Source organism: Oncorhynchus clarkii, chromosome 16 (assembly GCF_045791955.1).
Source record: "Oncorhynchus clarkii lewisi isolate Uvic-CL-2024 chromosome 16, UVic_Ocla_1.0, whole genome shotgun sequence".
NCBI lineage: Eukaryota > Metazoa > Chordata > Actinopteri > Salmoniformes > Salmonidae > Oncorhynchus > Oncorhynchus clarkii.
In genome coordinates, this window is record NC_092162.1 from 65,743,205 (window position 1) to 65,769,644 (window position 26,440).

At 43.4% G+C, this 26,440-nt stretch overlaps 1 long non-coding RNA gene across 1 annotated transcript; it reads right to left on the bottom strand.

Moving 5' to 3' along the window:
* Positions 1-156: 156 nt before the first annotated feature.
* Positions 157-21,776, bottom strand: LOC139367749 (uncharacterized). The gene is made up of 3 exons (XR_011626883.1): positions 20,088-21,776; positions 14,485-14,623; positions 157-2,856 (listed from the first exon to the last, which is right to left on the bottom strand). It is a non-coding gene; the product is annotated as an uncharacterized lncRNA (long non-coding RNA).
* Between the last annotated feature and the right edge of the window lie 4,664 nt (positions 21,777-26,440).

Below are 26,440 nucleotides of genomic sequence, written 5' to 3' on the forward strand. Positions count from 1 at the left end.
AAAATGTATCTAAAAATGAATACTGATATTGACCTAGTTACTTTCCCTAGATTGATTCTGGGCAATGTTAGATCGTGAATTCGCATTTCATATGCTTGCTCGTCTAGTCTGAATTATAATGTTCGAAGAGTAACACAACGTACAGACAACACGTAATTTAGATAAATAAAAATGTTTATTTTCTTGCATGGAAATTTTAAATAATTATTTATTAAACAAAAATAGCACAATTCCAGTGTTGGGTCCTGGGTAAAGCTAAATCTCAGTCCTCTCATGACAAAATCTATTACATTAAAAAAACATACATTGATAAGTCTGACGCTGCCAACATTCAGCTGACATATAAAACAAATCATTCTGAAATGGGTCACATTAAACAACAATTTGCGGCTCCAGTGGCACAGTGGTCTAAGGCACTGCATCTCAGTGCTAGAGGTGTCACTACAGACCCTGGTTTGATTCCAGGCTGTATCACAACCAGCCATGATTGGGAGTCCCATAGGGCGGCACACAATTTGCCCAGCGTCAGGGTTTGGCCGGGGTAGGCCGTCATTGTAAATAAGAATTTGTTCTTAACTGACTTGCCTAGTTAAATAAAGGATAAATAAAAATACCCATTTCACATGCAAAGATTAAGAAAATGCACAATAGAAAGAAACCAAAGTAATATTCCTGATATGGTACAAGGAAACGCAGAGGTGGCACTGCCATAAGGGACTCCAGAGCCTTCTGACTACACACTGTGGGGCCATATGCTGGGCTGGCTCCATCTGCTTTCCCCCCACTGCTCTTCAGTACGCACACACACATCCTCTAGTTCTACCCACCAGGGAAGGATACACAGGCAATGTACTGAGTATATCAGTACTAAATATACTGTGACACAGTGCTATACTCTATGGACTATGTGCTGTACGTGCTATACATATCATTACTTACTGATTACAAAAAAATTATAAATTAAATTCTGAATCACAATATATAAAAGGATAAGAGCACAGTGGTCGCATGGAAAAACATGAAATAATAAGAAAAAACAAACATCACAACTAAATATTTAAATCAAAGAGAAATATCTTAACAGAGTACTACAATTGACAAAATTTACAGTTTGTTTGCAAAAGTATTAATATTGGCAATGTCCTCTAAATAACTTTGTATACTATACTACGTCAATATCTATGGGGAAATAAACATTTGTTATTAAAAAGGACAATAGAAAGATACCATCTATTCTCAAGAACATTCTGGACATTCAAAAGACAGGACAATATTTGCAAATATGAAAATATTTCACCTCCTTTTAAAAATTACTTCTGTTTTTTTTGTATAACTTTTTGGATTGTCCATCTGTAGACACTCTACAGACTATCAGTAACATTTCAACTAACCATCTACTAACGCTACCCCTAGCTCCAACCCTAACCTTATTCTAAACCTAACCTTAGCAAGCAGTTGCTTATCAACAGATGGCCAAACTATCTGTAGAGCATCTGTAGACTATCCAAATAAAGTGTGACCCTTATTTTTTATGATCTTAAAACATCAGTATTAAGCAATTTTTTCCAAATACATTTCATTGAAACACTAATAAAAAATATGCATTTGAAACATAGGATTAGATACATATGTGCTTACATTGAACAAACATGTGTAATGTTATATAAACATTTAATAGAACTGTAGAAGAAAAAGCCTACAGTGGTCTACATTTGAACCTTTTCACCAAAACCATCCAATCAAAACCAGCCCTGTTGGATATAGATTATTTATGTTAGCAAAAACAAAGTATTCACCATGTTTTACATTTAATTGCAAGAACTATATTATTAGGAGGGGTTGACTTACAATCGAAAACCTAAGTTTCATGTATGGCTTTTAAGTTTTATGTGTGCTTGTTTTTGTTTTTTAAAAATGGTCAAATTAATAAAAACTAAACTAAAAAAGTGTTAAACATGGTTATGTTCTGTTCTTACTTTTCTTATTTTTCAGAAAAGTAGCCTGTCCTATCCATCCTTCATCACCATGGCAGGAATGCAGGTTGCCAGACATTTCATATTGTTGATTCCTGAATTGTCAGTAGTACCAGGTATCTCAGGAATCCCCTGTTAACGTCTCTGTCCCTGTCACCCACACACAGGGTTGTGGATTATATGTTACCTTCAACAATGTAATCCGTTACAGTTACCTGTCCACAATTGTAATCAGTTACGTAACTTTTGGATTATCACAACTCGTTATCAATCTGATTACTTTCAGTTACTTTTGGACAGAAGAATGATGACAGCAGTTGGTGTGTCATCATAGTGGTCTCTGATTGGTGGTCATCATTTGGTGTGTCATCATAGTGGTCTTTGATTGGTGGTCATCATTTGGTGTGTCATCATAGTGGTCTCTGACATCCGGTCAGACTTGCTCAGTTGGAACAAACTTAAACTTGCGCCTTTTTAAAAAAAATGCTGAATTGACTGTCATTAAGAAAACTGAAAAGGTGTCATAATGTATTTTTTTTCTGATATTAAAAGTAATCCAAGATGTAATGTAGTTTTTCAAAAGGATCTGTAATCTGATTACAATAGTTTAGCTGGTATAATAACTGATTAATGACAGTTTGTGTTACTCCCCTACCCATCATTTGTACTGTGGTCTTGCTTGCTACGCCCTGCTCCAGCCAGGTCTCTGTGGTGAAGTGATGAACTCAGTGGCGCACTCATGTGTTGGAGGAGCAGAGGGACATCTGATGCACGGTGCCCAGGTCTCTGACCATCTGTCTGATGAGATGTTTGAGCTGAGGCAATCGGGTCAACGGGTCAGGAGGATCCAGTTCCCCTGTGTAGTCCAGCCTACTCTCCAACACTGCAGAGGGATAGGAGGAGGAGGATCAGCAGGAGGAGGAGCAGGAAGAGCAGGAGGGGGAGAGAAAAGGGAGAGATAGAGTGAGGAAGACATGGTAAGAATAAATAATAGTTCCATCATACTTACATCCATGTAAAAATGTATCTTCCTTCAACTGGATAATTTAAATGTATCTCTAAAATGAATCATCTCTGTGACACACAGGGTCTGATGACAGTGGTATGGAACAGACATTGGTATAGGTGGCAGATAGTCTAGAGGTTAAGAGTGTTGGGTCTGATGACAGTGGTAAGGACAGCAGGTAGTCTAGTGGTTAACAGTGTTGGGTCTGATGACAGTGGTAAGGACAGCAGGTAGTCTAGTGGTTAAGAGTGTTGGGTCTGACAGTGGTAAGGGCAGCAGGTAGTCTAGTGGTTAAGAGTGTTGGGTCTGATGACAGTGGTAAGGGCAGCAGGTAGTCTAGTGGTTAAGAGTGTTGGGTCTGATGACAGTGGTAAGGGCAGCAGGTAGTCTAGTGGTTAAGAGTGTTAGGTCTGATGACAGTGGTAAGGGCAGCAGGTAGTCTAGTGGTTAAGAGTGTTGGGTCTGATGACAGTGGTAAGGGCAGCAGGTAGTCTAGTGGTTAAGAGTGTTGGGTCTGATGACAGTGGTAAGGGCAGCAGGTAGTCTAGTGGTTAAGAGTGTTGGGTCTGATGACAGTGGTAAGGGCAGCAGGTAGTCTAGTGGTTAAGAGTGTTGGGTCTGATGACAGTGGTAAGGGCAGCAGGTAGTCTAGTGGTTAAGAGTGTTGGGTCTGATGACAGTGGTAAGGGCAGCAGGTAGTCTAGTGGTTAAGAGTGTTGGGTCTGATGACAGTGGTAAGGGCAGCAATCACCCGCTCCTGGACAACGTGCATCACGTTTTTGACGTACTCCAGTGAGTACCATCAAAGTTACTGCAGATACTTCCTAAAAACGTCATGTTCCACAATTTGGGGTGTGACTGGTTCGTGGATGATCCATCTTCAATGAATGTGAATTCTCTCTCACCCCTCTCTGTCATTCTGTACAAGGACCCAGAAACACTCTGATCTGAAGTGCCAGTCCTGGAAGCAGGATGAGGAGCTGCAGTATGGAGACCAGCAGGGCCCCTTCACCTCTAGCTAATGACAGAGAGGAGGTGGGCGACACGCTGAGTGCAACGTCAATTTCAACACACTCTGTGCAGCCCAACAGGGTTCAGAAGAGCCCAACCTCGTTCTAGGACTCGAACGCTTCCTATATCAGCAGTGAGCACTTCTACCAGAAGCCGTGGGCGTACTACCCAGCGGTGGAGCAGAGGCTGGTGGGGGAGACACCGGGAGGCTCTGAGCTGCAGGACAGCCTGAGGAGCACTGAGGACCTGCTGGAGCTGGCGCAGCGCTACGGTGGCCCATTGCACCCTGACAGAACCAAGCTCTACCCTAGCTCCTTGCTGCAGGACCAAGATTCACCCCACTACCCTACAACCAGACAAGGTCCGTACTCCTTCTCGAAGATGATTGTGTGTCAGTAGTTACAACATTCATCATATCCAATATATGCATTAGAATTGGTGTAAGTTGTGATGAAGAGACGATATCTGAAAACTAAAGTACGGTAGCTGGATTCATGACAAATCTGTTTCCCTTTGACTTGGGAAACTAGAAAACCGGTGATGACGACCGCCGAATGCCGCCCGAACAAGGAGAGGGACCAACTTCGGCAGAAGTCGTGACAATCCCCTACCAGCCCTCACTCAGCTGCTTCTCTCAGCATTCCCTACGAGCCCTCATTCAGCTGCTTCTCTCAGCCTTCCCTACCAGCCCTCACTCAGCTGCTTCTCTCAGCATTCCCTACCAGCCCTCACTCAGCTGCTTCTCTCAGCATTCCCTACCAGCCCTCACTCACCTGCTTCTCTCAGTATTCCCTACCAGCCCTCACTCACCTGCTTCTCTCAGCATTCCCTACCAGCCCTCACTCGCCTGCTTCTCTCAGCATTCCCTACCAGCCCTCACTCACCTGCTTCTCTCAGTATTCCCTACCAGCCCTCACTCACCTGCTTCTCTCAGCATCCCTGTCAAGAGTCAATGTGCAGCAGGTGGGACGAAGTCAGGCGCAGGACACCGGGAATGAGTAATAAAGGTCTTTACTCAACAAAACAACTAAATATGCCACATAGGGAAACAAACTCAACTCACAAACAAACACGCCAGCTTAACACGCAACAAACACGCACAAAACCAATGGGGAAACCAGAGGGTTAAATAGGGACAAATAACAAAGACATGGAAATCAGGTGTGTACAATGAAGACAAAACAAATGGAAAAAGAAAACGTGGATCGGTGGCAACAAGAAAACCGGTGACGACGACCGCCGAACGCCACCCGAACAAGGAGAGGCACCAACTTCGGCAGAAGTCGTGACAATCCCCTACCAGCCCTCACTCAGCTGCTTCTCTCAGCATTCCCTACCAGCCCTCACTCAGCTGCTTCTCTCAGCCTTCCCTACCAGCCCTCATTCAGCTGCTTCTCTCAGCTTTCCCTACCAGCTCTCACTCAGCTGCTTCTCTCAGCCTTCCCTACCAGCTCTCACTCAGCTGCTTCTCTCAGCCTTCCCTACCAGCTCTCACTCAGCTGCTTCTCTCAGCCTTCCCTACCAGCTCTCACTCAGCTGCTTCTCTCAGCCTTCCCTACCAGCCCTCATTCAGCTGCTTCTCTCAGCCTTCCCTACCAGCCCTCACTCAGATGTTTCTCTCAGCATTCCTTACCAGCCCTCACTCACCTGCTTCTCTCAGCCTTCCCTAGCAGCCCTCACTCACCTGCTTCTCTCAGCCTTCCCTAGCAGCCCTCACTCACCTGCTTCTCTCAGCATTCCCTACCAGCCCTCACTCAGCTGCTTCTCCGTCAGCGGGGATGCAGACTCAAACCCTGATGGGCCTTCTGTTGTTAGATTTGTACATTTGTTACAATGGAGCAGTGCGCAAAGCGAGCAATTTTGATACATTGTATAATTTCATCGCCTGTTATAGCCAAGAGCACAGACCAGTCTGAGTAGACTTTGCAGGTTCACTGTCATGCAGCCTCGGAGTGTCAGAGAGGGAACGTGGAGCACTGCTTCTCAACATGCAGCCTCGGAGTGTCAGAGAGGGAACGTGGAGCACAGCTTCTCAACATGCAGCCTCGGAGTGTCAGAGAGGGAACGTGGAGCACTGCTTCTCAACATGCAGCCTCGGAGTGTCAGAGAGGGAACGTGGAGCACTGCTTCTCAACATGCAGCTTTACAGCAAAGAAAACGTCTTGTCTCTAGCCTGAACAGTTATATAATATGATCCATGTTACCAGAGGTCTTGTCTCTAGTCTAAACAGTTATATAATATGATCCATGTTACCAGAGGTCTTGTCTCTAGCCTGAACAGTTATATAATATGATCCATGTTACCAGAGGTCTTGTCTCTAGTCTAAACAGTTATATAATATGATCCATGTTACCAGAGGTCTTGTCTCTAGCCTGAACAGTTATATAATATGATCCATGTTACCAGAGGTCTTGTCTCTAGCCTGAACAGTTACATAATATGATCCATGTTACCAGAGGTCTTGTCTCTAGCCTGAACAGTTACATAATATGATCCATGTTACCAGAGGTCTTGTCTCTAGCCTGAACAGTTACATAATATGATCCATGTTACCAGAGGTCTTGTCTCTAGCCTAAACAGTTTAAAAATATGACACATGTTACCAGAGGTCTTTTTTTTTTGGGGGGGGGGGGGGGGGATTCACTGTTGTTCAGTCATGTTACCAAGCTAGCTAACAACCTGGTAAGTTGACAGTAGGTCTAAGCACATCTGATTGGCCCAGGAAGAAAGGAAAAGGATCTGCTACTCATGAGATGTGTTTCAAAAGGGTAGGATTCATATAGGTAGGATGTAACTAAACTATATCAAACATCAATTTCTTTCTTACATTCTGTTTGGTGCCTAACGTTTTAAAAGTTTGTGTGTGAGAGAAAATGGTTGTGTTTTCCCCTGACTGACACAATGACATACAGATCATTATGCACAATGACATACAGATCATTATGTAGCGTTGTCCCCTGACTGACACAATAACATACAGATCATTATGTAGCGTTGTCCCCTGACTGACACAATGACATACAGATCATTATGCACAATGACATACAGATCATTATGTAGCGTTGTCCCCTGACTGACACAATAACATACAGATCATTATGCACAATGACATACAGATCATTATGTAGCGTTGTCCCCTGACTGACACAATAACATACAGATCATTATGCACAATGACATACAGATCATTATGTAGCGTTGTCCCCTGACTGACACAATAACATACAGATCATTATGCACAATGACATACAGATCATTATGTAGCGTTGTCCCCTGACTGACACAATAACATACAGATCATTATGCACAATGACATACAGATCATTATGTAGCGTTGTCCCCTGACTGACACAATGACATACAGATCATTATGTAGCGTTGTCCCCTGACTGACACAATGACATACAGATCATTATGTAGCGTTGTCCCCTGACTGACACAATAACATACAGATCATTATGTAGCGTTGTCCCCTGACTGACACAATAACATACAGATCATTATGTAGCGTTGTCCCCTGACTGACACAATGACATACAGATCATTATGCACAATGACATACAGATCATTATGTAGCGTTGTCCCCTGACTGACACAATGACATACAGATCATTATGTAGCGTTGTCCCCTGACTGACACAATAACATACAGATCATTATGTAGCGTTGTCCCCTTGACTGACACAATAACATACAGATCATTATGTAGCATTGTCCCCTGACTGACACAATAACATACAGATCATTATGCAGTGTTGTCCCCTGACTGACACAATGACATACAGATCATTATGCACAATGACATACAGATCATTATGTAGCGTTGTCCCCTGACTGACACAATGACATACAGATCATTATGTAGCGTTGTCCCCTGACTGACACAATAACATACAGATCATTATGCACAATGACATACAGATCATTATGTAGCGTTTCCCCTGACTGACACAATGACATACAGATCATTATGTAGCGTTGTCCAATGACTGACACAATGACATACAGATCATTATGTAGCGTTGTCCCCTGACTGACACAATGACATACAGATCATTATGTAGCGTTGTCCCCTGACTGACACAATGACATACAGATCATTATGCACAAGGACATACAGATCATTATGTAGCATTGTCCCCTGACTGACACAATGACATACAGATCATTATGTAGCGTTGTCCCCTGACTGACACAATGACATACAGATCATTATGTAGCGTTGTCCCCTGACTGACACAATGACATACAGATCATTATGTAGCGTTGTCCCCCTGACTGACACAATGACATACAGATCATTATGTAGCGTTGTCCAATGACTGACACAATGACATACAGATCATTATGTAGCGTTGTCCCCTGACTGACACAATGACATACAGATCATTATGTAGCGTTGTCCCCTGACTTACACAATGACATACAGATCATTATGTAGCGTTGTCCCCCTGACTGACACAATGACATACAGATCATTATGTAGCGTTGTCCCCTGACTGACACAATGACATACAGATCATTATGTAGCGTTGTCCCCTGACTGACACAATGACATACAGATAATTATGTAGCGTTGTCCCCCTGACTGACACAATGACATACAGATCATTATGTAGCGTTGTCCCCTGACTGACACAATGACATACAGATCATTATGTAGCGTTGTCCCCTGACTGACACAATGACATACAGATCATTATGTAGCGTTGTCCCCCTGACTGACACAATGACATACAGATCATTATGTAGCGTTGTCCCCCTGACTGACACAATGACATACAGATCATTATGACACTGACACAATGACATACAGATCATTATGCAGTGTTGTCCCCCTGACTGACACAATGACATACAGATCATTATGTAGCGTTGTCCCCTGACTGACACAATGTCATACAGATCATTATGTAGCGTTGTCCCCCTGACTGACACAATGTCATACAGATCATTATGTAGCGTTGTCCCCCTGACTGACACAATGACATACAGATCATTATGTAGCGTTGTCCCCTGACTGACACAATGACATACAGATCATTATGTAGCGTTATCCCCTGACTGACACAATGACATACAGATCATTATGCAGTGTTGTCCCCTGACTGACACAATGACATACAGATCATTATGCAGTGTTGTCCCCTGACTGACACAATGACATACAGATCATTATGCACAAGGACATACAGATCATTATGTAGCATTGTCCCCTGACTGACACAATGACATACAGATCAATATGTAGCGTTGTCCCCTGACTGACACAATGACATACAGATCATTATGTAGCGTTGTCCCCTGACTGACACAATGACATACAGATCATTATGCACAAGGACATACAGATCATTATGTAGCATTGTCCCCTGACTGACACAATGACATACAGATCATTATGTAACGTTGTCCCCTGACTGACACAATGACATACAGATCATTATGTAGCGTTGTCCCCCTGACTGACACAATGACATACAGATCATTATGTAGCGTTGTCCCCCTGACTGACACAATAACATACAGATCATTATGTAGCGTTGTCCCCCTGACTGACACAATGACATACAGATCATTATGCACAAGGACATACAGATCATTATGTAGCATTGTCCCCTGACTGACACAATGACATACAGATCATTATGTAGCGTTGTCCCCTGACTGACACAATGACATACAGATCATTATGTAGCGTTGTCCCCTGACTGACACAATGACATACAGATCATTATGCACAAGGACATAACATACAGATCATTATGTAGCATTGTCCCCTGACTGACACAATGACATACAGATCATTATGTAGCGTTGTCCCCTGACTGACACAATGACATACAGATCATTATGTAGCGTTGTCCCCCTGACTGACACAATGACATACAGATCATTATGTAGCGTTGTCCCCCTGACTGACACAATAACATACAGATCATTATGTAGCGTTGTCCCCCTGACTGACACAATGACATACAGATCATTATGTAGCGTTGTCCAATGACTGACACAATGACATACAGATCATTATGTAGCGTTGTCCCCTGACTGACACAATGACATACAGATCATTATGTAGCGTTGTCCCCTGACTGACACAATGACATACAGATCATTATGCACAAGGACATAAAGATCATTATGTAGCATTGTCCCCTGACTGACACAATGACATACAGATCATTATGTAGCGTTGTCCCCTGACACACAATGACATACAGATCATTATGTAGCGTTGTCCCCCTGACTGACACAATGACATACAGATCATTATGTAGCGTTGTCCCCTGACTGACACAATGACATACAGATCATTATGTAGCGTTGTCCCCTGACTGACACAATGACATACAGATCATTATGTAGCGTTGTCCACAATGACATACAGATCATTATGACTGACACAATGACATACAGATCATTATGTAGCGTTGTCCCCTGACTGACACAATGACATACAGATCATTATGTAGCGTTGTCCCCTGACTGACACAATGACATACAGATAATTATGTAGCGTTGTCCCCCTGACTGACACAATAACATACAGATCATTATGTAGCGTTGTCCCCCTGACTGACACAATGACATACAGATCATTATGTAGCGTTGTCCCCTGACTGACACAATGACATACAGATCATTATGTAGCGTTGTCCAATGACTGACACAATGACATACAGATCATTATGTAGCGTTGTCCCCTGACTGACACAATGACATACAGATCATTATGTAGCGGTGTCCCCTGACTGACACAATGACATACAGATCATTATGCACAAGGACATACAGATCATTATGTAGCATTGTCCCCTGACTGACACAATGACATACAGATCATTATGTAGCGTTGTCCCCTGACTGACACAATGACATACAGATCATTATGTAGCGTTGTCCCCCTGACTGACACAATGACATACAGATCATTATGTAGCGTTGTCCCCCTGACTGACACAATAACATACAGATCATTATGTAGCGTTATCCCCCTGACTGACACAATGACATACAGATCATTATGTAGCGTTGTCCAATGACTGACACAATGACATACAGATCATTATGTAGCGTTGTCCCCTGACTGACACAATGACATACAGATCATTATGTAGCGTTGTCCCCTGACTTACACAATGACATACAGATCATTATGTAGCGTTGTCCCCCTGACTGACACAATGACATACAGATCATTATGTAGCGTTGTCCCCTGACTGACACAATGACATACAGATCATTATGTAGCGTTGTCCCCTGACTGACACAATGACATACAGATAATTATGTAGCGTTGTCCCCCTGACTGACACAATGACATACAGATCATTATGTAGCGTTGTCCCCTGACTGACACAATGACATACAGATCATTATGTAGCGTTGTCCCCTGACTGACACAATGACATACAGATCATTATGTAGCGTTGTCCCCTGACTGACACAATGACATACAGGTAATTATGTAGCGTTGTCCCCCTGACTGACACAATAACATACAGATCATTATGTAGCGTTGTCCCCCTGACTGACACAATGACATACAGGTAATTATGTAGCGTTGTCCCCCTGACTGACACAATAACATACAGATCATTATGTAGCGTTGTCCCCCTGACTGACACAATGACATACAGATCATTATGTAGCGTTGTCCCCTGACTGACACAATGACATACAGATCATTATGTAGCGTTGTCCCCTGACTGACACAATGACATACAGATCATTATGTAGCGTTGTCCCCCTGACTGACACAATGACATACAGGTAATTATGTAGCGTTGTCCCCCTGACTGACACAATAACATACAGATCATTATGTAGCGTTGTCCCCCTGACTGACACAATGACATACAGGTAATTATGTAGCGTTGTCCCCCTGACTGACACAATAACATACAGATCATTATGTAGCGTTGTCCCCCTGACTGACACAATGACATACAGGTAATTATGTAGCGTTGTCCCCCTGACTGACACAATAACATACAGATCATTATGTAGCGTTGCCCCCCTGACTGACACAATGACATACAGGTAATTATGTAGCGTTGTCCCCCTGACTGACACAATGACATACAGATCATTATGTAGCGTTGTCCAATGACTGACACAATGACATACAGATCATTATGTAGCGTTGTCCCCTGACTGACACAATGACATACAGATCATTATGTAGCGGTGTCCCCTGACTGACACAATGACATACAGATCATTATGCACAAGGACATACAGATCATTATGTAGCATTGTCCCCTGACTGACACAATGACATACAGATCATTATGTAGCGTTGTCCCCTGACTGACACAATGACATACAGATCATTATGTAGCGTTGTCCCCCTGACTGACACAATGACATACAGATCATTATGTAGCGTTGTCCCCCTGACTGACACAATGACATACAGATCATTATGTAGCGTTGTCCAATGACTGACACAATGACATACAGATCCTTATGTAGCGTTGTCCCCTGACTGACACAATGACATACAGATCATTATGTAGCGTTGTCCCCTGACTTACACAATGACATACAGATCATTATGTAGCGTTGTCCCCCTGACTGACACAATGACATACAGATCATTATGTAGCGTTGTCCCCTGACTGACACAATGACATACAGATAATTATGTAGCGTTGTCCCCCTGACTGACACAATGACATACAGATCATTATGTAGCGTTGTCCCCTGACTGACACAATGACATACAGATCATTATGTAGCGTTGTCCCCTGACTGACACAATGACATACAGATCATTATGTAGCGTTGTCCCCCTGACTGACACAATGACATACAGGTAATTATGTAGCGTTGTCCCCCTGACTGACACAATAACATACAGATCATTATGTAGCGTTGTCCCCCTGACTGACACAATGACATACAGATCATTATGTAGCGTTGTCCCCTGACTGACACAATGACATACAGATCATTATGTAGCGTTGTCCCCTGACTGACACAATGACATACAGATCATTATGTAGCGTTGTCCCCCTGACTGACACAATGACATACAGGTAATTATGTAGCGTTGTCCCCCTGACTGACACAATAACATACAGATCATTATGTAGCGTTGTCCCCCTGACTGACACAATGACATACAGATCATTATGTAGCGTTGTCCCCTGACTGACACAATGACATACAGATCATTATGTAGCGTTGTCCCCCTGACTGACACAATGACATACAGATGTAGCGTTGTCCCCTGACTGACACAATGACATACAGATCATTATGTAGCGTTGTCCCCTGACTGACTGACACAATGACATACAGATCATTATGTAGCGTTGTCCCCCTGACTGACACAATGACATACAGATCATTATGTAGCGTTGTCCCCTGACTGACACAATGACATACAGATCATTACATACAGTAGCGTTGTCCCCCTGACTGACACAATGACATACAGATCATTATGTAGCGTTGTCCCCTGACTGACACAATGACATACAGGTAATTATGTAGCGTTGTCCCCCTGACTGACACAATAACATACAGATCATTATGTAGCGTTGTCCCCCTGACTGACACAATGACATACAGATCATTATGTAGCGTTGTCCCCTGACTGACACAATGACATACAGATCATTATGTAGCGTTGTCCCCCTGACTGACACAATGACATACAGATCATTATGTAGCGTTGTCCCCTGACTGACACAATGACATACAGATCATTATGTAGCGTTTCCCCTGACTGACACAATGACATACAGATCATCATGCTTGTATATATATATATATATATATATATATATATATATATACTGCATGTATATATATGTATACTTCCTGCCATTCCTCCAATCAAATCACAGCTGGGCCTTTACAAATATGAGCAAAATCAGCCATTCTATGCAGTTTTATATTATACACTGAACAGTGTGATGTTCAATTCAATGTGTTGTATTGAGTAGAAGTGTGAATTTCAGTGACATGTTTTTTTGGAGAACGTTTAGACAACGTGAACATGTGTCCAGGGGACGGGGCAAACAGGAAGCTAGGTCACTGATTTTTTCATCCCGTGGTGTCGCGATCCTACTTGGTATCGTATCATTTGTAACATTTTGGTTATCGTGACAACACTAGTTCTTGACAGAAAACGGTTGCACCTACAACCATGCCCTGTTCAAAAGGCACTTCAATCTTTTGTCTTGCCCGTTCACCCTCTGAATGGCGCACATACACAATCCATGTCTCAACTGTCTCAAGGCTTAAAAATCCTTCTTTAACACGTTTCTTCCCCTTCACCTACACTGATTGAAGTGGATTTAACAGGCGACCTCAATAAGGGATCATAGCTTTCATCTGGATTCACCTGGTCAGTCTGTCATTGAACGAGCAGGTGTTCTTAATGTTTTGTACACTCAGTGTATAAAAGAGTTCAAGACCCAAGTTGATATTCTCAGTCCAGAACGATGGTGAAATGTGTGCAAAATGTCCCTCACCTGTTTCACTGACGCCATATTCTCTTTCAGCATTGGGGTTCGCTGTTGGTTTGCTGGTTCTACTTCCTTCTCTCACTCAGTGATCTCCAACGATGACGGTTAACTCCGATGGCAGTCTGTCTGTCACCCAGGGGTGAGTCTATAATACAGCAGAGCATTGCAATAGAAGATTTCATTCGGATTTGATTGATTTATTGTCCATGCATGGATATAACAGCACCGGCTGTATACAACAACTGGTCCAGATAATAATGTGACAGAGAGGTTGGGTTTAGCTCAGGTGATCCCTGGGCTGGAGTGACACTACTCACGTATAGAGCCTGACATGGTGCTTCTCCTCCTAGGCGTCTCCTGAAAGCCAACCTTCTTCTCTGATGCCCGGGTCTGCACGCTGCACTCAGAGGCGTGTTCGGAGGTGTGTGGTAGTGCAGGAGAGAGGTCTTCCGTAAGGACTTCAGGCAGCCAGGAGCCTTGCACTTGAAGGGGATGTGGTCCAGTTCAATGGAGAGGATTGGAAGTGGCTGGTTTTTGATGACTCTATACACTAAGATAGAGATAAAAAGAACAACATGTAATTAATGGAACTGTGTGTGTGTGCGTGTGTGTGTGTGTGTATGGTGATAGGACAGCTTATGAAGGCTCCTAAAAACTCTTATTGGCTCTAAATATTATGAGCATCTCATTTACCTATCTCTGATTGGGCTTCGATGCTGGCCTCTGAGGTTGCCTGGGTGTTTGTCTGGTCTGGGGTGAATGCTTGGGACGGAATCTGATCTAACTTGCTTCTGAGACTGGGATGAGTTGCTTCTGTCTGGAGAAGGGGAAGGCAGAGAGGAAGGGGAAGGCAGAGAGGAAGGGCAAGGCAGCGAGGAAGGGGAAGGCAGAGAGGAAGGGGAAGGCAGAGAGGAAGGGGAAGGCAGAGAAGAAGAGGAAGGCAGATAAGAAGGGGAAGGCAGATAAGAAGGGGAAGGTAGAGAGGAAGGGGGAAGGCAGAGAGGAGGGGGAAGGCAGAGAGGAAGGGGAAGGCAGCGAGGAAGGGGGAGGCAGCGAGGAAGGGGAAGGCAGAGAGGAAGGGGAAGGCAGCGAGGAAGGGGAAGTCAGAGAGGAAGGGGAAGTCAGAGAGGAAGGGGAAGGCAGGGAAGGGGGAAGGCAGAGAGGAAGGGGGAAGGCAGAGAGGAAGGGGAAGGCAGAGAGGAAGGGGAAGGCAGAGAAGAGGGGGAAGGCAGAGAGGAAGGGGAAGGCAGCGAGGAAGGGGAAGTCAGAGAGGAAGGGGAAGTCAGAGAGGAAGGGGAAGGCAGAGAAGAAGGGGAAGGCAGAGAGGAAGGGGGAAGGCAGAGAGGAAGGGGGAAGGCAGAGAGGAAGGGGAAGGCAGAGAGGAAAGGGAAGGCAGAGAGGAGGGGGAAGGCAGAGAGGAGGGGGAAGGCAGAGAGGAAGGGGAAGGCAGCGAGGAAGGGGAAGGCAGAGAGGAAGGGGAAGGCAGAGAGGAAGGGGAAGGCAGAGAGGAAGGGGAAGGCAGAGAAGAAGGGGAAGGCAGAGAGGAAGGGGAAGGCAGCGAGGAAGGGGAAGGCAGAGAGGAAGGGGAAGGCAGAGAAGAAGGAGTTATAAACAAAGAACAAACAGAGCTTTCAATGTCATTAAAAACAGTCAAAAAGTCTGGTCCCCCCAGAAATTCTAGGCCCCACGCTCTTCCCCTATTTACATCAACAACATAGCTCAGGCAGTAGGAAGCTCTCACATCCATTTATATGCAGATGATACAGTCTTATATGCAGATGATACAGTAAACTGGTCATCTCTGTATACCCGTCGCAAGACCCACTGGTTGATACTTATTTATAAAACCCTCTTAGGCCTCACTCCCCCTATCTGAGATATCTACTGCAGCCCTCATCCTCCACATACAACACCCATTCTGCCAGTCACATTCTGTTAAAGGTCCCCAAAGCACCTGGGTCGCTCCTCTTTTCAGTTCGCTGCAGCTAGCGACTGGAACGAGCTGCAACAAACACTCAAACTGGACAGTTTTATCTCAATCTCTCCATTCATAGACTGAATCATGGACACTTACTGACTGTTGTGGCCGCTTTGCATGATGTATTGTTGTCTCTACCTTCTTGCCCTTTGTGCTGTTGTCTGTGCCCAACAATGTTTGTACCATGTTGTGTTGCTACCATGTTGTAATATGGTGTTGCTACCATGCTATGTTGTTGTCTTAGCTCTCTCTTTATGTAGTGTTGTGTTGTCTTTCTTGTCGTGATGTGTGTTTGGTACTATATTTTTAATCCCCGTCCCTGCAGGAGGCCTTTTGCCTTTTGGTAGGCCGTCATTGTAAATAAGAATTTGTTCTTAAGGGACTTGCCTAGTTAAATAAAGGTTAAATACAAATGTATAATAATCCCCCCCATGGACCTTTATCATCGTTGCAGTTGTAAATTATCATTTTAATTATTGTTTCATTCACTTCTCTTTGACCTGCACTGTTGGAGTTCAAAGCTTAAGAATTTCACTGAACCCTGTAAATACATCTGTGACCAGGGGCGCAACTTTCACTGGGAAAGGAGGGGGGGGCCGTGCACATTCTGAAATTGTATTTTTGTCCCCCCCAGTTTTATCATTGGAATGTGATACAAAACGAGGAAACGGAGTGCTTTAGGACCATGTGGATGCCTCTCGGCGGGTAGGTAGGCTGATTGGTGTGTTTATCCGATTGGATAAAAAAATAAAACAAGTTATGTCCCTCCCACTTCTAAAACCAAAGTTGCGCCCATGTCTGCGACCCTGTGCATGTGACTAATAAAATAATCTATTAAGATACAGACCTTTGCTTGTGTCTGACCTTTCCGTCTTTGGAGGTGGCCTCTGTCCAAGAGACACACCCTCCTCTTCCTCAGTTCGTGTTAACTTTCTGTAAACGATAACAAGTGAAAGTTCAGTGTGACTCAGCAGACATTCTCCCCTTGACTTCTTCCACTTATCTATCAAGCTACAGAATCTGTCCTAACATGCTTTATTAAGCCACAATTCAAGTTACCAAGCAAAGCTATAAGCCAAGCTTCCATCTTTCTTCTCCAGTTTGGACACGAGCACAACCATGGGAAACGTTCTATTTCAACCTGATGATTCTACAGCGGTTTTTCATTGTTCCACTGTCAAAGCCTTCGCCTTGATCACACCGATTAGCGTCATTGTGCAAAACGGTACACAGCATCATCTGTGTGTGCAACAAAAGTTCACCTTCTGCTACCATTTCTGTCAAGCTGTCTAGGCATACAGTTTGATGCATATATTCGATAAATCCAACGTATGCACCACCCAGAACGCATTGCAACTGCCTCTGCAACGCTGCAAGGCAAACGTAGCGTTTCATTGGAAATTAATGTACTTCTGGTGTACCAAAATGCAATGACGCTGTTTGTGTGATCGAGGCCTTACACTAACCTACATACCTTCAGAAGGTCGGTACCAGTTCAGCGGGGAACTCTGTCCAGAAACATCCCTTTCTTTCTCCTCCTGCCTTTGGTTACTGCTCATCACACACTCCCCACCTACATTCACATCTTCCCTTTCAGCTTGGACAACCTTCCCATCTTCCCTTTCAGCTTGGACAGCCTGTCTATCTTTCCTTTCAGCTTGGACAGCCAGCCCATCTTTCTTGACTTGTGGCTCTTCAGTCTGTTCCCCAACACCTTCCTGGCCTAGTTCTGCTCCCGTCTCCCCCTCCTCGCCATTCAGGTTCCCATTCTGTCCACTGTTCTCAATGTTGCCATTCCGCGTTTTCTCCTCTTCATCTTTCCTACTCTCTTCTTCCTCCAGGTCTGAAGATCCTTTTTTGGATTTATAACTTTCTGCTTTCCCGTTCACCTTGGCTTCACCTTTCCCATTGCTCTGCTCACCTTGAGTTATGTCTCTCTCCTGGGCCTTCACATTCTATCACACAAGACAACATTTAAAACATTAAGATAACCCACTTCTACACTAGTGTGAACCAACAGTCATATGGAGCTCTCACCTCTAGCTTATATGGCTTTACTTTGGTTGGATGAATGGTCTTGACTACTCCATCGAAAAACTTCACAGTATAGGAAGCTGAAGAGAGAGAAAAACAGACACGGTCAGAATATTGACCCAATGTACAGGGATTTTTCTGCCATAGAAACCCTTGGGTGGGCCGGACGGGCCAAAATGTAAAGAATGGTTTATTTTTTTACATTTAATTTGTTATTCATTTTCTGGATGGAAAAAATGCTTTCAGCGTGAACTTAAATTACTAAACCCAAATATAAAGTATGTATACAAAATAATGGACCTATATATATTTTTTTAATCTTTGAGAACTTTACAATCATCAAGATAAAAGCTAAACAGTTAGAGGAATTGAACATTCCAAAAACAATGAATTTAACAGTATTGATTTTTGAAGTTAGAGCAAAAGAACACAGCATTAACTATGGCAAAATGTTCTCTCAAGCTCAGTGTCAAAATGTGTTGAATTGCAGGAAACTATCTTCAAAACTGAAAAATATTCTCTCAGCTAGATGGAAGAAAATGTAGAATCCCTGGAAATTTGCTTGGAAACTGCAAAAATATTAATTTTCACAAAGTTTGCTGCCTCAGTTTGTACGATGTCAATTTGCACATACTCCAGAATGATATGAAGAGTGATCAGATGAATTGCAATTAATTGCAAAGTCCCTCTTTGCCATGCAAATGAACTGAATCCCCCAAAAAACATTTCCACTGCATTTCAGCCCTGCCACAAAAGGACCAGCTGACATGTCAGTGATTCTCTCCTTAACACAGGTGTGGGTGTTGACGAGGACAAGGCTGGAGATCACTCTGTCATGCTGATTGAGTTCGAATAACAGACTGGAAGCTTCAAAGGAGGGTGGTGCTTGGAATCATTGTTCTTCCTCTGTCAATCATGGTTACCTGCAAGGAAACACGTGCCGTCATCATTGCTTTGCACAAAAATGGCTTCACAGGAATGGATATTGCTGCCAGTAAGATTGTACCTAAATCAACCATTTATCGGATCATCAAGAACTTCAAGGAGAGCGGTTCAATTGTTGTGAAGAAGGCTTCAGTGCGCCCAAGAAAGTCCAGCAAGCGCCAGGACTGTCTCCTAAAGTTGATTCAGCTGCGGGATCGGGGCACCACCAGTACAGAGCTTGCTTGGCAGCAGGCAGGTGTGCGTGCATCTGCACGCACAGTGAGGCGAAGACTTTTGGAGGATGGCCTGGTGTCAAGAAAGGCAGCAAAGAAGCCACTTCTCTCTAGGAAAAACATCAGGGACAGATTGAAATTCTGCAAAAGGTACAGAGATTGGACTGCTGAGGACTGGGGAAAGTCATTTTCTCTCATGAGTCCCCTTTCAGATTGTTTGGGGCATCCTGAAAAAAGCTTGTCCCGGAGAAGACAAGGTGAGCGCTACCATCAGTCCTGTGTCATGCCAACAGTAAAGTATCCTGAGACCATTCATGTGTGGGGTTGCTTCTCAGCCAATGGAGTGGGCTCACTCACAATTTGGCCTAAGAACACAGACATGAATAAAGAATGGTACCAACACATCCTCCGAGAGCAACTTCTCCCAACCATCTAGGAACAGTTTGGTGATGAACAATGCCTTTTCCAGCATGTTGGAGCACCTTGCCATAAGGCAAAAGTGATAACTAAGTGGCTCGGGGAACAAAACATTGATATTTTGGTTCCATGGCCAGGAAACTCCCTAGACCTTAATCCCATTGAGAACTTGTGGTCAATCCTCAAGAGGTGGGTGGACAAACAAACAACCCACAAATTCTGACAAACTCCAAGCATTGATTATGCAAGAATGGGCTGCCATCAGTCAGGATGTGGCCCAGAAGTTAATTGACAGCATGCCAGGGCGGGTTGCAGAGGTCGTGAAAAAGAAGGGTCAACACTGCAAATATTGACTCTTTGCATCAACTTCATGTAATTGTCAATAAAAGCCTTTGACACTTATGAAATGCTTGTAATTATACTTCAGTATTCCATAGTATTATCTGACAAAAATATCTAAAGACACTGAAGCAGCAAACTTTGTGAAAATTAATATTTGTGTCATTCTCAAAACTTTTGGCCACGACAGTATATGCGACCTGTTGGCTAGAGCGCACGTACCAAGACCAGAGAAGACACATTTGCTATTTAACGCAAGTTTGTGACAAAACTATCGGTCAGGTTTAAAATGCAATGAAAACACATTGCATTTTGTTTTATTTTATTCGGCAGCTGAAAATGGAAGCGAAAAGGTACATTGTGTGCACTACGTCAACAAACACAGATTTTTTTTTTATCCACAGCGAATCCATATGTATATTCACATGAAAATCTGTAGGCAATTTGATGGAAACCTAGCTAGTGACAGTGATAGAAGTCTGACAAAAGGGACTCGATCTTGTTTACATTCTCAGAAGCGCTAACACAGTTTCTGATTTATTTAAATTAAACAGCGCACTAACAGTGACCTTACATTAAACATATAGACATATTAAAACCGGTGCTATCAAAAACATGACATGCGATTAATGTACAGTAATTATCTGAATCCAGTTCGCCCGCGGATGAAACGTGCGTACGACGTCAGAATGCCTGCACAATTATTCCTTGACAAATAACACTTTCATCGCAAACTTCCAAAATCTTTATCAAACAGATGCACGTGTTCTAATCTGTTAACGTAATTGTGTTAAAACAGTGAAAACCATAACTTAACACTGTAAAAAGAAAAGTTCGCTTCCGCGTTCTACTCATAGCAACTTCCGCCGATATCGAATGAATGATTGTTTACAATTTATGACGGAATGTCGATACAGACGTTTCATAGGATGCAGCCACTGTCAATCAGTGGTTTCCTTTCCCGGGGCCCCCGTAACCACAGTCTGAGAACACAGAACTTTAACTTCACTTATGCAGCAAATCAAATAAATACAATTAGATACTATACTTCACTTGAGTTTCGAAACTTTTCCCTAAAGAAATTATTTTGCTGTAGCTAGCGAATATTAGCTAACGTTACCAAGACGAGACAGACACCATCCCGCACGCTTGCAGGCAAGTTTCATATCCACAGAATCGTCACATCATTACTGCCATCAAAACCTTTTAACATTTTAGTTTTACATGTAAATTATACAGCTACATTTAAATACACTGTATATGTTCTTTACAAAGAAGCTAGATAGACGTTTACTTTGCGCTCCGCAGTTGTTTCACACCGCGTTGCAAATCCTTCGAGCAACGTGCTTCTCGGGCCTCTATGGACAACGTATGTTGTCTGGCAGAGCAAGGTCACTGTTACGAAGCAGATAACTAATGCGTTTGCACTACTCAACTGCCTCCTAGGTCAAGAACAAGAAGTGTACATAAAATGTTCGATTTCTTTCTATTATGAAATGTAACTTTTTGGAGAGAATTTAGATGTTTTTTTCTGTTTTCTAATCGTTTCTCGCATTATTTTTTGTCTTGGAGAGAGAGAGAATATAGGCTGCACAGTGATGATGATCCATGTGCTTTTTTAATTTGTATTTTACAATTATATTCTGTATCATTTTGATTCCCCTTTGTGTTAAAATATCCCAGTGTACATGCTTTGTGATGAACCTACACTATATGTTGGACTTTGAGAAGATTAGGACTTAAGTCCTCTTTTGTATGAAATGCAGTAGTCATCATTTGAGGAACTTGTGTTTTGCATTGTGCATGTAACCATGTGGGTCTGTCTATACGGAAACAAATGCTATAAAACATCTGTCCACCAGAGAGCAGTATTGCTTTAATTTAGGAGAACAGATCTCCTTGCTACTGCTACCAACTCCGTACATACATAATGTAGATGTTATGTCCAGCCACTTCTCATTATAGTTTATTAAAGGTCCAATTTAAACGTTACCTCAATATCAAATCATTTCTAGGTAACAAGTAAGTTCCTTCCTGTGATTGTTTTAAATTTCAATGGTAAAAATAAATAAAAAATAAAGCTTTTTAGCAAAGGGCAATTTCTCTAGCAAGAATTTTGAAAAAAAATGTAGGAGTGGGGAGGGGAAAGATGTTATTGGCAGAGAGGTTCGGAACGCTCTTTCTTATTGGGCTATTAACCAATTTACCACATGGTGATGTCATCGTGGAAGGCCAAAACTCCTTCCCACCAAAACAGGCTGTAATTTCAGGTGGTCTTTTCAAACAGCTTTTACACTAAAAGTGCATTATCATAATTTTCACAAATTCACAGTTATTCCAACATCATATTGTGGAAATATATACACTGCTCCAAAAAATAAAGGGAACACTAAAATAACACATCCTACATCTGAATGAATGAAATATTCTTGGAGTCACACTCAATATGAAGTGGAAAACCACACTACAGGCTGATCCAACTTTGATGTAATGTCCTTAAAACAAGTCAAAATGAGGCTCAGTAGTGTGTGTGCCTGTATGACCTCCCTACAACGCCTGGGCATGCTCCTGATGAGGTGGCGGATGGTCTCCTGAGGGATCTCCTCCCAGACCTGGACTAAAGCATCCGCCAACTCCTGGACAGTCTGTGGTGCAACGTGGTGTTGGTTGATGGAGCGAGACATGGTGTCCCAGATGTGCTCAATTGGATTCAGGTTTGGGGAACAGGCGTGCCAGTCCATAACATCAATGCCTTCCTCTTGCAGGAACTGCTGACACACTCCAGCCACATGAGGTCTAGCATTGTCTTGCATTAGGAGGAACCCAGGGCCAACCGCACCAGCATATGGTCTCACAAGGGGTCTGAGGATCTCATCTCGGTACCTAATGGCAGTCAGGCTATACCTCTGGCGAGCACATGGAGGGCTGTGCGGCCCCCCAAAGAAATGCCACCCCACATGTTGCAGGCAGCAGAACGTTCTCCACGGCGTCTCCAGACTCTGTCACGTGCTCAGTGTGAACCTGCTTTCATCTGTGAAGAGCACAGGGCGCCAGTGGCGAATTTGCCAATCTTGGTGTTCTCTGGCAAATGCCAAACCTGTGGGCGGGCCCTCATACCACCCTCATGGAGTCTTTTTCTGACCGTTTGAGCAGACACATGCACATTTGTGGCCTGCTGGAGGTAATTTTGCAGGGCTCTGGCAGTGCTCCTTCTTGCACAAAGGCGGAGGTAGCGGTCCTGCTGCTGGGTTGTTGCCCTCCTACAGCCTCCTCCACGTCTCCTGATGTACTGGCCTGTCTCCTGGTAGCGCCTCCATGCTCTGGACACAACGCTGACAGACACAGCAAACCTTCTTGCCACAGTTCGCATTGATGTGCCATCCTGGATGAGCTGCACTACCTGAGCCACTTGTGTGGGTTGTAGACTCCATCTCATGCTACCACTAGAGTGAAAGCACCGCCAGCATTCAAAAGTGAGCAAAACATCAGCCAGGAACCACTCCTTTATTGGGGGTATCTTGCTAATTGCCTATAATTTCCACCTGTTGTCTATTCCATTTGCACAAGAGCATGTGAAATTTATTGTCAATCAGTGTTGCTTCCTAAGTGGACAGTTTGATTTCACAGAAGTGTGATTGACTTGGAGTTACATTGTGTTGTTTATGTGTTCCCTTTATTTTTTTGAGCAGTGTATGTATGTATATATATATATATATATATACATACATATATATATATATATATATATATATATATATATATAACACAGCAACATCAAGTTTTTGACTGCACTGGGCCTTTAAGAGCAACTTCAGCAATGTGCTTTTGTATTTTCCTTGATAATGATCAGTCACTGTGCTAGAGAGAAACATCTCCATGTAGACCACCACAAACCGCCAGAACACCTTGGGAATAATAATACTGCTATAAGTATCTGGATGAACCCTGATGAAGACAGCTTGTCTGTGGAAACGCTGGTTATTAGGTTATTCAGTTATTGCGTCCGAGCTCCTAGAGTGCGCTGTTCTCCTTACATTTTTCAACTGTTCTATTCCGCTAGCCAGCACCTCGCCTAAATAGGTGTGCGTTTTTTTCCCGCCTCTAGATTGGAATGCTACAAGTGTCTGGAATGCTGCACATGTCTGGATAGTGCTACAAGTGTCTTATTCCATATTTTTGTGTTTTGTAGATGGATTAACACTCTCAGGCATCACTGCAGAATCTCCCATGAGTGTTCAATTGGGTTAAGATCTGGTGAATGAGACAGCCATGGCATATGGTTTTAACACCATTTTCATGCTCATCAAACCCATGTAGTGACCACTTGTGCCCTGTGGATGGGAGCATTGTCATCCTGGAAGAGACCACGCCCATCAGCATAGAAATGATTCACCACAGGTTGAAGGTCATCACTTTGAATGGCTGTGTATTTATTGGTGTTTACCTTGCCCTCTAAGGGGCTGAGTGGACCTAAACCATGCCAGGAAAATGCACCCTACACCAGAACCCTCATTTACTCAAATGTTTCCTGTATTTTGGCAGTTTCCTGTATTTTGTGCATTTTGCAGACTTATTTATTGCAGGTCTGCTTATTCTCCTCGACTTGGCCTGATGCTTCCAGAAAGATACCAGAGCTTTGCTTTAACACAGCGGCTCTGTTGGGATTGTGGTAACATATGCTGCTTATTCTCCTCGACTTGGCCTGATGCTTACAGCTGTCCAGGAAGATACCAGAGCTTTGCTTTAACACAGAGTTACCACGGCTCTGTTGGGATTGTGGAAACATATGCTGCTTATTCTCCTCGACTTGGCCTGATGCTTACAGCTGTCCAGGAAGATACCAGAGCTTTGCTTTAACACAGAGTTACCACGGCTCTGTTGGGATTGTGGTAACATATGCTGCTTATTCTCCTCGACTTGGCCTGATGCTTACAGCTGTCCAGGAAGATACCAGAGCTTTGCTTTAACACAGAGTTACCACGGCTCTGTTGGGATTGTGGTAACATATGCTGCTTATTCTCCTCGACTTGGCCTGATGCTTACAGCTGTCCAGGAAGATACCAGAGCTTTGCTTTAACACAGAGTTACCACGGCTCTGTTGGGATTGTGGTAACATATGCTGCTTATTTGTCAAATACGTTCAGATGTGACAGTGTTGGGATGTGTTGGGTGCTGTGAAAGACATCATTCTATCATAACATATGAACCTAATGGTATCCTCGGCCCCCGCAACCAAAATTGTGTAAGCGCTGGCCTCTGGCCAGCTACTCCATGTTTCTGTAGGTCACCAGAGACTAAAACCCTGAAATGCATATTGATGTCAATGGGAGACTTGCACAAGTTCGACTCATCCCTTGTTAACTAATCTTTTCAAGATACACTGAACACAAATATAAATGCAACATGCAAATGTCAAAGATTTTACCGACGTACAATTCATATAAGGAAATTAGTCAATTGTAATAAATTCTTTAGGCCCAAATGTATGGATTTCACATGATCTGGGAATACTGATATGAATATGTTGGTCACAGATACCTTAAAAAAAAAAAGTAGGAGCATGGATCAGAAAACCAGTCGGTATTTGGTGTGCAGCGTAGCACATCTCCTTCACATAGAGTTCGTAGCACATCTCCTTCACATAGAGTTCGTAGCACATCTCCTTCACATAGAGTTCGTAGCACATCTCCTTCACATAGAGTTCGTAGCACATCTCCTTCACATAGAGTTCGTAGCACATCTCCTTCACATAGAGTTCGTAGCACATCTCCTTCACATAGAGTTCGTAGCACATCTCCTTCACATAGAGTTCGTAGCACATCTCCTTCACATAGAGTTCGTAGCACATCTCCTTCACATAGAGTTCGTAGCACATCTCCTTCACATAGAGTTGATCAGACTGTTGACTGTGGCCTGTGGAATGTTGTCCCACTGCTTTTCGATGGCTGTGTGAAGTTACTTGGGGTCCTGTGTTCACAACGTTGACATCCGCAAACCGCTCGCCCACACGACGCCATCTGCCCGGGTAGAGTTGAAA